Raw genomic sequence first — 17643 nt, forward strand, 5'->3', positions numbered from 1 at the left:
GCTGGGAGAGCTGGACAGCAACATGCAGAAGAATGAAACTAGACCTCTTTCTTACACCATTCACAAAAATAAACTCAAAATGGATAAAGGACCTGAATTTGAGACAGGAAACCATCAAAACCCTAGAGGAAAAAGCAGGAAAAAACCTCTCTGACCTCAGCCGCAGCAATTTCTTACTTGACACATCCCCAAAGGCAAGGGAATTAAAAGCAAAAATGAAGTATTGGGACCTCATGAAGATAAAGAGCTTCTGCACTGAAAAAGAAACAATCAAGAAAACTAAAAGACAACCGATGGAATGGGAAAAGATATTTGCAAATGATATATCAGACAAAGGGCTAGTATCCAAAATCTATACAGAACTGACCAAACTCCACACCCGAAAAACAAATAATCCAGTGAAGAAATGGGCAGAAAACATGAATAGACACTTCTCTAAAGAAGACATCCAGATGGCCAACGGGCACATGAAAAGATGCTCAATGTTACTCCTTATCAGGGAAATACAAATCAAAACCACACTGAGATACCACCTCATGCCAGTCAGAGTGGCTAAAATGAACAAATCAGGAGACTATAGATGCTGGAGAGGATGTGGAGAAACAGGAACCCTCTTGCACTGTTGGTGGGAATGGAAACTCGTGCAGCTGCTCTGGAAAACAGTGTGGAGATTCCTCAAAAAATTAAAAATAGATCTCCCCTATGACCCAGCAATAGCACTCCTAGGAATTTACCCAAGGGATATAGGAGTGCTGATGCCTAGGGGCACTTGTACCCCAATGTTTATAGCAGCACTTTCAACTATAGCCAAATTATGGAAAAACCCTAAATGTCCATTAACTAATGAATGGATAAAGAAATTGTGGTTTATATGCACAATGGAATACCACATGGCAATGGGAAAGAATGAAATATGGCCTTTTGTAGCAATGTGGATGGAACTAGAAAGTGTTATGGAGAGTGAAATAAGTCATATAGAGAAAGACAGATACCATATGTTTTCACTCCTATGTGGATCCTGAGAAACTTAACAGAAGACCATGGGGGAGGGGAAGGAAAAAAAAAAAGGTTAGAGAGGGAGGGAGCCAAAACATAAGAGGAAGCCAAAACTGAGAACAAACTGAAGGTAGATGGAGGCTGGAAGGGAGGGTAGGGTAGGTGAGGGGTATTGAAGAGGGCACCTGTTGGGATGAGCACTGGATGTTGTATGGAAACCAATTTGACAATAAATTTCATATTAAAAAAAATCCATGTGAGACACAGGTAAACACTAAAGAATAGCAAATTAATCAGAACACTCTATACCCTTACTATCTTGAATAGGCAGGAGCATATTGAAGCAGTATTTTAAATTACAGAAGTTTACTTATGTGTTGCACTCATTCCTAACTGCACATTTCAGGAGCACAAAGCAAGAAGAATTTAGGTGTTTTTAAATAATGTCTATGAAAGTATTTTGCCAATTCACTGGCAAAAAATGACAAAAGACTATCTTGCAGGAGTAAAAAATTTATTTTCTAATGATTATAATAAACTTTAGGTTGAAAATGTAATTAGGGGGGCGCCTGGGTGGCGCAGTCGGTTAAGCGTCCGACTTCAGCCAGGTCACGATCTCACGGTCCGTGAGTTCGAGCCCCGCGTCGGGCTCTGGGCTGATGATGGCCCAGAGCCTGGAGCCTGCTTTCGATTCTGTGTCTCCCTCTCTCTCTGACCCTCCCCCGTTCATGCTCTGCCTCCCTCTGTCTCAAAAATAAACGTTAAAAAAAAAAAAAAAAAAAAAAAAAAAAAGAAAATGTAATTAGGGTAACTGATAAGATATAAGACTCTTCAACTAGATTTAAGACATTGCATGGGGCATACTTATACTAAAAGGTTATTTATCGTTATCTGGAATTCAAACTCAACTGTGTGTTCTGTATTTTTATTTGCTCAATTTGGCAACCTTAAATGTAGTACAAGTGCTTTCATAAAAGAGGTGCTAATGGGCTATTTAATGAAGCTGTCACCACAAAATAGACATGTTGAACAAATATCTGTTCTATGAATTTAACTTTTCTTCTTGTTACATTTTCTGTTAACTTAAACACCATCTAAAAGGGATTTCCATTACAATCAAAGACTAATAAAACTGGAATGAGCCATAGAGATCACCTAGTTCAGTCCTCTAGATTTACAGATGAGAAAACTGAGGACTATAAGTGCCACTGTAATTCTAGAGACAGAAATGAGGATCAGTGCTCCTTCCTAACCCCCATCAGAGTTTCACAATTCCCCAGTCTCAGAATATATGAAAACTACAAGGATTTTACAGCCCAAGCCACTTAGGAACCTAATAATTTGGGGCCAAAGGAAATGTTCCAGGATTTGACAGAACTCATTATGTCTTTACAAGACATTTACATTAAAATATTAAGTAGAAAAAATGAAATATAAATACTAGCCTATATGAAGTTAATATTTGCTTTAATTTAGAACAGTTGAAGAAATTATTATGGGATTCCAAATGTGAGAGCAGATAACTAAAGCCCCTCTAGGTAGTTTTCACTTATTACTATCACTAAGTGAGAGCTTAAGTCACCAGAAATAAGGATTCAAAGAAGAAAAAATAGTGACCTCTGTTGAACACCAAACCTATATATTAAGCTGTATAGTGGAAGTTGTCATTTGGTAATATCCTAGGTCCTCAAGCTCGACATCCTTTTTCTAGCCCCTCTTTTCTTCCTTTTTGCCATGATAAACTTCTTTCAATACCTTGAACTAGTTATGGTTTTTCTATTTTCCTTTGTTTGGAAAATAATCCAGACATCCTTCAACACATACTGTTTATTCTCCTACTTATCCTGTATGTCTCAGCTTAACTGGAGACTGATTTCCCTAGACTAGGTTAGGTGATCCACTGTGTTTTCATAGCATCCTATAGCATCTTCATCTTTTATTGGCATTGTTTGTTGAATGTAAGCTTGGCAAGAGCAAGAACTCCACAAGTCAGTCTCTAGTGCTTAATGTGTTATCAAGTGCATAGCAGGTACTCAGTATATATTTGATCAACTGAAAAAATAGTAAATTGGTAACACAAGTGCAGTAAAACATATCTTCAAAAATACCTAATGATGTGGGAAAATGGTCAGATATATAAGGAAAACATACATGCTATGGGATACGTATAGTGTGATTTTAATTTTGTAAAATAAGAAAATATACATTTTTACACTGAAAAAAGATTAGAAATACACCAAAATATTAATAGAGAAAATGTTTCAAAGTTTATTTATTTTTGAGAGAGAGAGAAAAAGCACAAGTGGGGAGGGGCAGAGAGACAGAGGGAGAGAGAGAATCCCAAGCAGGCTCCAGACTGTCAGCACATAGCCTGACACGGGGCTCAAACCCACCGATTGCGAGATCATGACCTGAACCAAAATCAGATGCTTAACCGACTGAGCCGCCCAGGCAGCCTGAGAAAATGTTTTGTTGGCAAAAAATTATGTGATTTATTTTTATGATCAGAAAAAATGAATTATTCTAGAAGAGAAATCCATATTTTCTATACTCCTGTTAAAGACATAAATAAGGGTTAAAAACCATTATTTTCCAATTCATCCTCATAGTCAGTTTTGGTGGAAGGTTTTGGCATTTTTATACTCTTTATGTCCCATGAAACATTTTTCAAATTAGACCCAACAATTCTATGTTAATATAGCTTTTCCTAAAGGCATCCTGAGTACAAATGTAATTCTACACTTTTATATTGTGTATTATCTGTAATTCTATAATGTAACTCCATTCTATTTAATCTGTGGTTTCTTAAAGAACCGTTTCTCTCCTGAGTACTTCTGAAAACATGGTCATCTTTCTTACAGTTAAGATTTTGAAGAGTTTGGCATTCTTTCTTCAATAGCCAAATTTAAAGAATGTAAAATTTGTTATGCTTTTGTAGAAAATATATGATACTATTAAAGAGCCACAGATCACCATTAAATGTGAATTACTTCACAGTGTGGTAAGGCACAAAATACATTATATTTTTGCTATCTCACAGCTTAGTAATTCTGGCTGGCTTTTCTATATTCAAACCCCTCATTTTTTTTTACCTCTCAATTACATTTAAAAAATTATTCTTAAATGAAAAATCCAATATTGTTTATTGTGATTAATTTTAACTTTATTCAACAAATGTGTATAGAGAGCACCTTCAAATGATTGGCAGAGTGCTAAACTTTGATAGTACAGAATGAGTAAGATATAGTCCCTGTCTATATATATTACAAAAATATATATGACAATATAGCACAATAAATCCTGTTATATAAGGAGAACAAAGTACTTGAGGCAAAGAGATCAAAGGTGGGTGTCATTGAAGCCGCTTGTACCTTTTACTTCTTTTCTGGTTCAAGCTACCATCACCTCTTACCTTGATTGGCAGAATAGCTTACAGCTGCTCCCCTGTTTCAATCCCTGCCTTCCTGTAATCTATTCTCAACACAGCAGCCAGATGATAGTTTCAGAAATGTGTTCAGTATGTCCTCCCTTTGCTCAAACCCCCCCAGTGGCTCCCTGTCTCACTGAGTGAAAGTGAGTCCTTCCAAATCCTTCCTGATTGTGGCCTCCTACCCCCACCACAGATTTTTGTCCTTTTCTTTTCCTGTGTTCTCCTTTGCTGAGTCTGCTGTAGGCACATTAATGCTTTGATGATGTTCAAACCTATCAGCATATTTACACTTTGGACCTCACACTTACCTTCCCTTTGCCAGAAAACTCATGACCCAGCATGATTCCCTCCTTACTTTACCTTGATCACATAATACCTACTGTATGAGGCCTAACCAGGCCAGGACATCTTAAATTACAACTTGTACTTTCAAACACTCCCCATTCCCCTATCCTATCCTTATTATTATTTTTTTTTATTTGCATGGCACTTAGAACTATCCAACATTTTTATTGTTTATCTCTCTCCCTCAGTCCCAGATTATTTTATTCACTAATGTATTGAATACATTTACAGAAGGAGCTTGCATACATGTTAAATGTTCAATAAATGATAAAAAGATGATTTAACCTAGTTTTTATTATAGTAAAATCTAAGTTTTTACTAATTCAGAATTTGTGGTAACTCTTCTTAGATTCATTTGAGATTTATCTTTACATTTTCTATTAACAAATTGTGGGTTTTTTTGGCAACTAACTTTTAAGTTGGAATAAGAGAAAAGAAAGTATAACCTCTTTAAGAAAACTATTTTCAGTCAATTTTTACTGAATCTATATGGAGAGTAAATGAAAAGCTGATTTCTAGCTGAAAACCACCACCTAAGATTTTGATTATTTTTTGTTGTTGTAATTATATGTTACTAAAGTAATAAAATTACATTTCCTTTAAATTGGTGAATTCTTCAGATTTGGACTGATTTTGGACTAGCTTTTGCAACTAGTTCTGCATTAAAGAACAATTGCAGTAATGTTAAGAGAAATCATATAGATATAGGTATTAAATGGAATGTTGCAAGATGTAGTCTTTATAAACCTCTGACATTCTAAGAATCTTTGGCTCCTGATGGAAGACACTAATAAGAGCCTTTAGTCAGGCTAATAGCTAAATCGTGTTCTGTTGGAAAGACACATTAGAAACACATTAATTATTTCAGGCAACTGGAGTACCATTTTTTCACTGCAACATTTAGGAGATCTTAAAAAAGGGAAATGGAAACAATGGACTAGGAACTAAGCCCTGTAGTGGTCTGGAGGGCCTAGTGACTGCTGTTAAGTGTTCGGTATTCATAGAAATTTGGTGCTTTCTCCCCATTAAGTGAGTGTGTTGCTTTCACTGAGCAATCAAAGCAGTGGGGATATGGAATTGACTTTTGTGTGTTGTGTGATATGAGGGCTTCACACTTTGGGCAATTCTCCTTTACATGTAATGACTCGTATTTGCCAAGTAGTTGGTCAGAAATATAGTTTAGTTTCTGGCCATGGACCTATGATCCTGAGCTCACTACCAGGGAATCCATATTCATTTTCTAAAGGACCCTAGCTCTCTCTCAGTGACACTTAAAGAAGTTAACTTTGTTAAGGAAAAAAGACTTGATGACAATAACGATCTATTTGGCATTTTAAAAGACCCAGGGCTCCTCCCACTCTTCCTTGGAGAAATTACCTAACTGCTAATTTGCTATGCAGAAAAGCCTTCCAAACTGCCTGCTGCCAGATTAGCTTTATCAGGGTACACATCAAACTTGCTTCGAGTTGTGGGCTTATCATGTGGAAAATGATGCAAACAGAAGACTACTGAATGAAAACAAGTATACAGATGCCCACTTACCATCAAGATGTTAGAATTAACTAAAAGAGCATATTAATAAGTTGGTCTTTTTTTCTCAAATTGCCAAGCAGGTGGGAGGTTTGAATTGGTATCTTTTGTGAGCTCTTGGTTTGAAATGAAGAGTGTGTGAGTTTCCCTCCACCCCCGATTATCTTCTGTTCATTTTAATTTGAAGTTCTCAAAGATATTTCAAAGTGAGATGCTGTTCTTTCCCTTCCTCTTTCAAAGTTTAATCAATTAGCATTTGACATGTGTATGAAATGATAAGCATTAGCTAGCATAATAAGGAAGCAGGAAAGCAATTTGTCTTTTCCAGCTATATATTTAAAAAATTAATCACTGCTTATAAATCCTTCCCAACTCCTCTTTTCCCCCACTAACAAATGAGATTGTATTCTAAAATTATTAAAAAGTAATTGCAGTACAAACAGAAAATGATGAATAGGGAGGGTTGACTGAATTGATTCTATTTAGCGCTTGACCTTCTGTTTTCATCATTGCTAATTAAATAAGCTCAATTTAGGTTGGAAATAAGCTAATGTATGCAACATTGCTATGAAATCTTTAAGATGCTCTAAACTGGAGAGACCCTATATAGTAGAAAGATCCTCTCTACAGAGACTGGAGATCAAATCCTGATTCTGTCACTTTTTGTGTGGCCTTTGATAAACAGCTTATCTTTTATGAATCTCAATTTTCTCATTGTAGATAGCATGAATGTAACATTCTATAGGAAATGACTGTGAAGGTTATGGAACATCTTTGTATGATTTTCCATAAAATTAGAACTTCATCTTGATCTTCTTCTGTTCTACATCTAATTTGGCTTGCAAAGGATTAACATTGACTTTCTGATGCCAAGATCAAGGACAGATAATAGTTACACTATAATGTAATTGTCAGTGGAAGATTGTAAACTTTGATGTGTAAGTGTGGCCAAATATGCAGTTTTTAATGCAGTTCTATCTTTGAAAACTCTATTTCTTTTGCCTCTGTGGGGTATTCTTGCATAAATCTGAGTTCACTTGAGGGAAGTTTCCAAGGAGCAGCTGGGTTATTTCTGGGTTCAAGGTATTCAAAGCTCTGACTAAATCTTAACAACAGAATAATTTTCTTCCCCCAGATAGCAGTGTGATGGGAAGACTATTTGGATGAATATATAAAAGCTTAAATTAAAATATGGGGAGAGAATACTTTCATACATTTGTTTTCTAGTTTACTTGTAACATGTTAGCCTTCCCTTGCTTCATAAAGAATCCTCTAAGATTAGATGAGCACAAAATCCAAGCAACCAACACTGCTGGTTCATTAATGTCACACTTCATCCATTCTTCCTGTGTGTTCAAACATCATACAACCCTAAAATAAAGCAAAGAAAAACAAAACAAAAAACAAGCTAACCCCCAAGGTAAATAACAACAGCAACAAAAAACTACTACCAATACCACAACCTACTCCAACAAAAAGCCAGGTCCAAGCCATAACTAACAGCTGTTTAGAAGTAAGTTAGATTGTTAACATTGCTGTGTTTCAATAGCATAAAGATTCCTTATGTAATAGAGTTTATATGTAATTAGGCAATGGCTAAAAGGATAGGAAGAGTAGAGATTCCAAATGTAAAAGATTTAAATTTCTAACACATTTCTGTAGTATGACTTTAATATACCACTGAAAGTTTTGAGTGTTCCAGTTCTCATTCCTTAACTAAAAATTGCATTTATTCAGAATCATTATTTAAAATTCCTACGTACCTTGATCAAATACATTTTGAAGAATATCTTTACATTATTATTACAACAACCCTATAAAAAAGGTACACCCTGACCATTGAAGAAATCTAGTTACAGAGAGTTTAAAAGTTGTATGCCCAAGGATTAAAGTTGGTTTAGTGGTAAGACCAGGTTTTGAAAAAAACTGATGTTCATTTCATTCCCAGTAACATCTACCTTGCCTACTGTATAGAATTATTTGTAAACATCAAATGAAATAATGTGTTTGAAAGTATTTTACAAAACTAAAATTCTGTTATGTATTTGCACATATGTTAAATGTACATGTGATCTCTCCCTTTTGGGGAGATTTCATGAGAAACTAAGCCACATGTAAACACGGTGGTATAATGGAAGGAACTTGACTTTTAGGATTAAATAGGGGTTTAAAAAAGGTCACATAGGATGTTATTTTATACTTTATCACAGTTGAAAGAGATCCATGGCTTTGCCTTTGACATTTTCCTCATTCACAACATAGTTTATCACAGCTGATTCCTCTTCATGATTCATATCCCAGCCATGATTTCTAGCGATAGTTTCCTTGAATACCTAATTTAATATCCCATTTCCACTGTGGTACTATTTACCATTTTCCCCCTTTAGCATTTTGACAATATTTATTATTACTTAGATTACTGACTTTTATTGTTGTTGTTTGCTTGTTTACTATCTTCTTTAGGGGAACCTTCTTTGGGGGCCAGTTAAGGCTGGCCACTAACTAGCCATGTGACGTAGCAACTTCTTAACTCTTCCAGACCTAAGAATTTTCATATTTGAAAATAAGAGCAAAACAGAGATTCCACAGAGAGTTTTCACATACATTATTCTTAAAATAAGGAAATGAGAAAATCAGACTAAAAGGGCACACAAATCTTTTTCAATTCTAAAGCTTGATGTATCTAAGTCTTTGATGTATAGCTTACATGTATTTAGTCGATAAGTAATCACATAGAAATATATACAAAAACATATTGGGATTTGGAATCCTTCTACATAATTTCTTTTCTCCTACTGGCTATTCATGCTATTTAAGATCTAAACATTCTGTGACTATTACGATTACAAATACACATTCTGTATATTTATTAGACAGTGAAAGTTTTTAAAGTTGATAAAATATGATATTTTTGCAAGTATTTTTACTTAGAATTTTAGTCAAGATCTTGCTTGGAATTATGGTCAATGCTCAACAGTGATAGTCTCTGAAGAAATCTATTCTTTGGCTGCCTTTGTCATTGCATTTCACATTTATCATATTTAGAGTCTATTCAGATAGTAGTCATTCATTCCTCACTGTTTCATTCCATGAGAATCATTATTTGCATATGAATTTTTTTCTAAAATAGGAATTTAGGCTTGTGTAAGGATAACACTATGCTTAAAACTAATTAAATAAGATGAAGAACTTGAAATTTTTGGTGACGACCCTATTGAAATGATTGCTAAAGTGCATTTCATTATCGAATCAAAGAATCATGCCCTAGAAGAATAAAGAGACCAGAAAGGAAACTCAATGAATCTAATTTAATTCAATATATTTTTTTTTGTTTCCACTGCTAAATTATTTAGGATTTAGAATGTTATTAAATAGCCTTTGGAGTGAACTCTAAGTTTTTCTCCTTTAGGTGGTTCCATAGTTTGTCTGAAAGAAGGTTTTGGAGGGGTTGGTTGAACTGAAAATTATGTTTCTATTTTCAGTGATTTCCTAATTTAAAATTTTCACCTCTCCAAAAAATATTTTTGACCTGAAGGGCACAAAATTGGGTATTTACCCAAAGAACACAAAAATACTAATTTAAAGGAATACATGCACCCTAATGTTCATAGCAGCATTATGTACAACAGCCAAATTATGGAAACAACCCAAGTGTCCATTGACTGATGAATGGATAAAGAAAATGTAACAGTGCTCATTTTGGCCACACATATACTAAAATTGGAACAATACAGAGAAGATTAGCATGGCCCCTATGCAAGGATGACCTGTAAATTCATCAAGCATTCCATATGTTAAAAAAAGAAGATGTGGCATATATATACATAGTGGAACAACCTGGATGGTGCTAGAGAGTATCATGCTAAACAAAATAAGTCAGTTAGAGAATGACAAATACCGTATGATCTCACTCGTATGTGGAATTTAAGAAACAAAACAAGTGAACAAAGAGAAAAAAAAAAAGAGAGTGGGAGGTAAACAAAGAACCAGACTCTTAACTATAAAGAACAAACTGATGGTTACCAGAGAGGAGATGGGTGGGTGGATGGGCTAAATAGGTAATGGGGATTAAGGAGTATACTTGCTGTGATGAGCTCTGGGTGTTGTATGGAATTGTTGAATCACTATTTGTACACCTGAAACTAATATTACACTCATTGTTAACTGGAATTAAAAAAAACCCTTAAAAATGGTGATTATAATAAATAAATAGGGGCGCCTGGGTGGCTTATTCAGTTGAGCATCCAACTCTTGACTTTTCAGGTCATGATCCCAGGGTCGTGAGATTGAGCCCCATGTCAGGCTCTGCACTGAGCAGGGAGCCTGCTTGAGATTCTTCTCTCTCTCTCTATCCCTCCATCTCTCCCCCCACCCCCACCCCGGCTTGTGCCCACTCTCTCTCATTGTCTCTCTTTTTCTAAATCAATCAATCAATCAATCAATCAATAAAAATGATCTGTTAAGATTCTTGGTTGTAAGCAACAGAAATTGATTCTACTTCATCAGAATCAGCTAGAATTAAACTTATTTAATAGAATTTAATGGAATTCAACAGAATTAACTAGAATTAAGCTGGTTCAAATCAATTGTTCTGCCTAAGAAAAATTTTTTTCAGAGTTTAAGCAGCAGAAAGAGAGGTGAAGAACCAAGCTTTAAAAGGATAGGAACTAGAGTAACTACAGCAGAAACACATAGTTTTTTGGGGGTCAGGGCATGAATCAACTCCAGTGTTTTCAAATGCATGACTGGTCTAGCACAAAATCACATACCATAAGATTGTAATGGACAGAAGAACAGTTTTCTCAAAGCAAAAGTTAGTTTTCTATTTCATAAAGAAAGGGAATGAATGTTGAGACCAATGGCAACACAAGTGAAGAATTATTTTCCTCACTCGGACTCTTGGGCTAACTGAATTTAACATTGCAATCTTTGCAGTCACGTCTTTTGGTTGGAAGCCATGTATATGCTCTAAGTGCCGCCCTAAGGAGATTAGGACTGGAAACCCCATTGCTTTACTAATCCTGTGCAACCTTAATTTTTCCTTCACAAGTGGAGTATTTTTTCTTGCCTTGCTTATCCAAAAAGCAAAGCCTTTAAAGATCCTTACATGTAACACAGGAATAACATGATTACATGTAACATAGAGTATTTGTAAGTCTCTGATAAGGTGATGAATGTAGAGTGGCATTTTGTGCATCATAAATCACTGTATACAACTAAGGTACAGTTATTATTTTAATTATGTTTATATTGTTTAGGCTAAAGAAAATGTAGAGTAGTAGTAGTAGTTAAGAGTATGAACTCAAGAACTACAGGACTAAATTCAAATTTCAACTATACCACCTTGGGCAAGTGACTTGAATGTTAAGTGGCTCATTTCCCTTGTCTTTAAGTTGAGGATAATAGTAGTGCCTTTTTCAAAGTGATCATTTTTAGAGTTAAATGAATGCATATATGAAAAGCACTTAGAACAATGCCTGACACAAAATAAATGATATAAAATTATTTCTATTATTATTGTTGTTGTCTTTCTTGTGAAAGCTAATCTTTGAGTTCTACTTTTAACATTTATTTCAAGATTTATAAATACAACTATGCTACACTGCTATGCCTTATTTAGAAGTTTTCCTGAAATCATATTGTTGGGTGAATTATTTGTACCTCTGTGTCATGTTTTTACATCTGGATTATCTAGTCCTTTGGGGTTAGCTCATGTTGTCTACATTTTATTATTTCCCAAAGGCACTAATAATTCACTCTCACATGAATTAAAACCTCTCTTTCCTTCTTTTTTCACTTACATATTTGTTTCTCTTAATCATCTTGTAGTGTTTATTTTGAAAGAAGGGCATCAAAAGCTATTGGATTATACTGAAAATATTTTTAGTATCAGTTCCCAGTTCAGTTTCCTTGTACAATGAATAATAGCTAGGGCTATTGGGCCAACATGAAAAGTTACCCCAAACTTGGTTCTGTTAGGACCAGGTTGGCTACTGCTTTTATGTATGAGATTATCAGAATATTTTCAAAAAGTCTGCACCTTAAATTCTCACTTTGAAGACTGTCAATTCTTGGCAAAAATAAACAAAACATACGGTCTCTCTCTTTTTCTCTCATTCTCTCTCTCTCTCTCTCTCTCTCTCTCTCTCTCACCACGCACACCCCAAAACTAAACAAAAGTGAAAAGGTATAGAAGTGAATTTTCATTTATTTCAAAATAATTTCTAAAAAATCTGGCTTGAAGATTTTGCCTTAATAAGGCATATTTATCAAGGTAGAAAGACATGTTATATATTAACATTTTTAGCTTGTTCAATAATTCTTAAATATTTAGACATATGACAAGTTGGCCTCCATTTGTACTCTTCTATTGTGTTAGAATGGTTTAATTCTTTAATGACAGATAACTGAGTTATATTTAATGTAGATATAATTTGCAGGGAACTGATTTCAGAGAGAAATGTCATGCTACATTTGCATGCTGGAGTTTCATAAGTATTAATACGTGTTTCTATTTACAACAATGAATCCATTAATCCAACAAATATTTATTGAGTTGCAACTATGTCCGGGCACTCATACAGGAACTGCAGGCACAGCAGTGAACAAAAAAGACCAAAAGTCCTTACTTTGCGGGAGCTTATATATTAATGGAGGAGGAAGATAATAAATGACAGATAGGTAAATATATTATGGGATCACTTAGTAATAAGTGCTATGGAGAAAAATAAAGCAGGGAAAGGGGACTAAGTACTGGCAAGGGAGTATTGCTGGTTTATATGATAGCCATGGAAGACCTTCGTGAGATGTCATTTGAGCAGAAGCCTGAAGGAAACGAGAGAGAAACTTTGCAAACATCTGGGCAAAGAGCGTTCCAGGCAGAGACAGTGGTGAGTGCAAAGACCCTGTGATGAGAGTGGGTTAGGCATATTTAAGGAACAAGCTGCTGGAGGGAAATAGACAAGGGATGAGGTCCAAAAGGGATCATGGACAAGACTCCATGGTCTTGGCAGGTGATTTTATAGACTTTGACCTTTATTCTGAATGAGATAGGAAGCTACTGATATTTTGAGCAGAGTAGTGACATGATCTGACTCAATTTTAAACAGTATCTCTGGCTAATATTAGATGCATTAAAGAATGGGAAATCTATAGGCTGAAAAATCTGAATGCTGGAGCTGGGTGGGAATTCAATTAGGGAGGCATTAGAGCAAGGATCATCATTTTAGACGTTACTTAAAGATAAGCAAATCTTACTTAAAGGGCTAACATTTAAGTATTAAAGTGTCAGTGAGCCATGCCTCCTTGAATTATTTCACATTACACTAACATCCTTACAAAGAATAATATTTTCCAGGAAAAGAGAAGATACTGGGTTAAAAGGTTTGAAATAAAGATTTTTTTGATGTCCTAAGACACACTAATAATATACCAAGTCAAATAAATTATCATATTTTCTTTGATTTTTCTGATGGAAGAACAAGCTATGTATACTCTTTTTAGAGACTAGGTAAGTTCCATCAGGGAAGCCAAAAAATGTTAATGGACACTTTAAAATTGATTTTATAAGAACATTTTCATGAAATAAGAACATATTGAAGTGCAAAATTAAATGCCTGTTTGAGGCACCGGTTCATCTTCTGTGGCCTTTACGATGTCAGTGTCACAATATGAAAAAAAAGGAGATTCAAGTTAAGTCAGTAAAGAGCGAATTGTTGGAAGCTGTAAATACAACCCTTGCTTACTTCATGGCTGAGACTGAAACAATATGAAAGACTTCCAACAAAATCAGAATTGCTTTTTCTTGTTCAACCTCACCCTTATCCTTTCTTTTTAATTTTGAGAATAAACACTACTAGTATTTGGTGCTGAAATATTCATTTACCATATGTCAAAAAAGCCTAGTCTCTTGAACAGATTTCAATTTCTCTAGTGTAATCCTAGAGACTGTGGCTTATTGATTCTGTATGTTACTGTCCATTATGTTTAGCTATTATGATAATGTTTAAGATATTAATGTGCTAATTAAATGGAAGTTCTAATTACTTACTTTTGCATGGTAGATACTGACCAATCATTCTTCTTGCTTTGAAAATATAGATGATTTTAGATATATACTCATTCACATCTTTAGTGGCATATTATTTTGTTACTTATTGTGTATCCATGAGCCAGCAAATTAATTTTCATTGCATTTCTACTGTCCAGCATCATTCTGGGTGGTTAGGATCAGAGGTCCTTGCTTATAAAGTTATTGCATAACCTGGGAGAACTATTTTTCTGATAGGATTTAAGGTTTTTCTCCTTACTATTTATAATTTAGAAACTCTGTTGAAGAATCAAATTGAATTGACATTAATGAGAGCCTACTTTTTCTCAGAGCAATGCTAGGTGCAGAAGAATTATAAAGACATGATTCCTAATGTCATGGAGGTTACCATGGCTGGAGAGCTCCATAGCACAAACATACTAGAGTCTCAGAGTGGGTGGCCAGACTCTGAATACTGCAGGAGCACAGAAAGGGTGGCACCATTATGGACTTGGTTTGATAAGGAGTCATGAGGACATGATTCTGGAACTATGGCTTGAGGTATGAGAAGTCTGTGGAATGCAAGAAGTGTATTTCAGAGATGCAATCTGTTGAGAATAAAAAAAATATGGCCACACTTGGATGTAGTAAAAATAGATGAGGTTATATAAGTGCTGTAATGAATAATAAGTGGCTTGGTATTATTCCTACCACCTTCCAACCTCCCAGCCTAGGGGTGAACTGACTGCTGAATGATATTTTTCATTTTTGGTACCAAATCAAATAGTTTTTTTAGCATCAGGTAATTACTGCTGAAGTTTTCATTCTTATCGTTTGTCACTTTCCTATGACTTGAAAATATGGAGCACAAGTTGTCCTGACCACTTTTCATTCAATAGCAGCACTCTGTAGAAGCACCTTTTGCCCCAAGCTACTACCAAGGTATGGAACATACAGTGTGGCTATTATTCCAAGCAACACTTTTCTTGCAGAAACTGGAGAGAAGCCAAAAGAAAAATCAATCACAATTATTCTAAGTGATGGTTCACAATGTCCTCCTTAACTTAATCTGTTAGTTCCCTGAGAGCACTGACAATGCTTCTTCACTTTTGATCTCCTCAGTGCCCAGCACTGTGTGGCAAATAGTAAGATGTAAGTGTTTGCTAAATAAATACAGAAATACATAAAGTAAGTTTTGACATCTGTGTCAGGAAATCCAAATACCTGTCCTTTTACTCATGAACTATATCTGATCCTTTCCTCTCATGCAGTTTGAAGTGTAGAAATCTCTGTTATTAATGTATGAAGTCTTCAATTTTTTTAAGAGTCCTACAAAGTAAAAGCTAAATAAAAGAGGTGTTCACAGGATTGGTTTAAAATCTCAGACTTCTGTCCCACATACCTCTGAAGGTGGCTGGCTGTTCTGTAAACAGATTGATTCTCTCCATGGAAGTTGCTAAAGGTGACAGAACTTTTCCTGAACTTTGGAATACTCTGGAATGTCTTTGGGGAGTGACTTTTAGAATCATGAGGTGAAGAACACCCACCCATAGGGCAAAGAGGGGACTCCACCTCAGTCCTCACTTCTGACAGGCAGTTTTCTTGCTTCAGGTAACTTTCAGGGCTGCTGTTCTCAGGAATTTATCTTCGTTATTTGTAAGATGAGCTGACCACCCAGAGGTTTTGCCTCTTCCTTAAGAAAAATTTCAGTCACTAAAATTATCTGTATACAGGAATGCCAGTTTGTCAGAGTTGGAAAATAATGTATTTTGGTAAATAGAATTCGTTGTGGGAATTTCTGATATTTGAGCAAATTGAATACATAAAATATACTTTGAACTTAAACTATATATGGCAAGCAATTCACTCCTCTGAAGACTGAGAAAAAAATTTAGATTCCTGAGTTATATGAGTAAAAAAATTCCATATTTTACTCATATACACAGGAAGAAAGTACAGGAAGTTACATCAAATCTGGAATAATTCTATGATATAACTGTAAAAAAAGTTGTTTCAAAAAAATAATTGTCTGTAGCTATTTACTATTTTTCCTCTAGAAATATGTATGTAACTGCTTAACTTTTGCCCTATTAACTGAATTACATTCCTAGTTGACAGATTATTGAAAAAGCCTGGATTTTAAAAGACTGTGTTTCTATGTCCTTTCATGCTTCTTTCCTTCTACTTCAGAAGCATGATAAGACTTGAGGATATGATAATATATAAATCAATTTATGGAAAGATTATGTCTGAACAGTGAGTAGAATTTAGAATTGAAAGTAACATGAAGAAAACCAACTTAGGGCGGCCATAGAGAAAATAAGGGAAAGAACAGCAACTTAGTGTGGCACATTGCTTCAAAGGTGATGCTTTCATTAGATTTCTTGTTGGAGGTTGAGGAGAAACTCATTTTCAGCAGACTTTTATAAGTAGTGATCCTTTTCACCTGGGTGAAGGGATTGTCGTTCCTGGAATAGGTTGCATTTTTTTCCTGCCTGAAGTCCTAGGAGTGTCATTGGTCTTCAAGTATATTTTGTTTCAGACCCTCTGATAGTTAAACTTTGCTGACCATATCAGTGCTGTAAATTTGAACCTAAGCCTGTGATGGCTAATTCTCCAGGGAGGTGTTTTCCTTTGACCCCTGGAATTTTTCTTTTTTGTGGGCTTACCTATATATTTAAAAGGATGTTTATTAGGTTTTATCCAGGGCATTTACCTTTGCCATTATATTTCTGGAAATGGATATTGATGCTTTTTATTTCATAAATACATGCCTTAGTGTGCTTTAGTCTTTTATATTTGGACCCTATCTTCTTATTTGTAATTTAAGATACTCAGATACTGGGAAAAAAAAACAAACAAACAACTTTCTGAATGCTACTAAGGATCTCAGTTTTGGAGATGAATTGTTCCTTGTGATCTTCCTAAGTTCACATATCCATTTATATATTTATATTTAACTTTTATGTGCATTTTGGGTGGTAGCGCACCTTAATAAATACTTAATATCTTTTGTAGCCGTATGTTACTTTATTCACACTGGGTTGATTGTATGTTTGCTCATAGGCATCACAGGCATGCTGATGGTATTACTATATGAACACTGATAAGTTTGGTGGGTAAAAATTTCCAGGCTCCTGCCAAAAAAGTTGCATCTCCAAATCTATGGAGAAGAAAAGTCAGTTGATGCTATTTACCACGGATAACATTAACTGAATGCAAGGAGGTCTCCGAACAGTAACTCCTCTTTCATTTTGATATGGAATTAACTCACTAAAAGGATATAAATGATGCTGACTTGATGTAGACTGGA

The 17643-nt window shown here is 35.1% G+C and overlaps 1 non-coding gene across 1 annotated transcript; it reads left to right on the top strand.

Annotated features, from left to right (window-relative positions):
* Window positions 1–9991: 9991 nt before the first annotated feature.
* On the top strand, window positions 9992–10098 carry LOC115524300. The gene has a single exon (XR_003972013.1). It is a non-coding gene; the product is annotated as a U6 spliceosomal RNA (small nuclear RNA).
* Window positions 10099–17643: the final 7545 nt, after the last annotated feature.

Source organism: Lynx canadensis, chromosome C2, assembly GCF_007474595.2.
Source record: "Lynx canadensis isolate LIC74 chromosome C2, mLynCan4.pri.v2, whole genome shotgun sequence".
NCBI lineage: Eukaryota > Metazoa > Chordata > Mammalia > Carnivora > Felidae > Lynx > Lynx canadensis.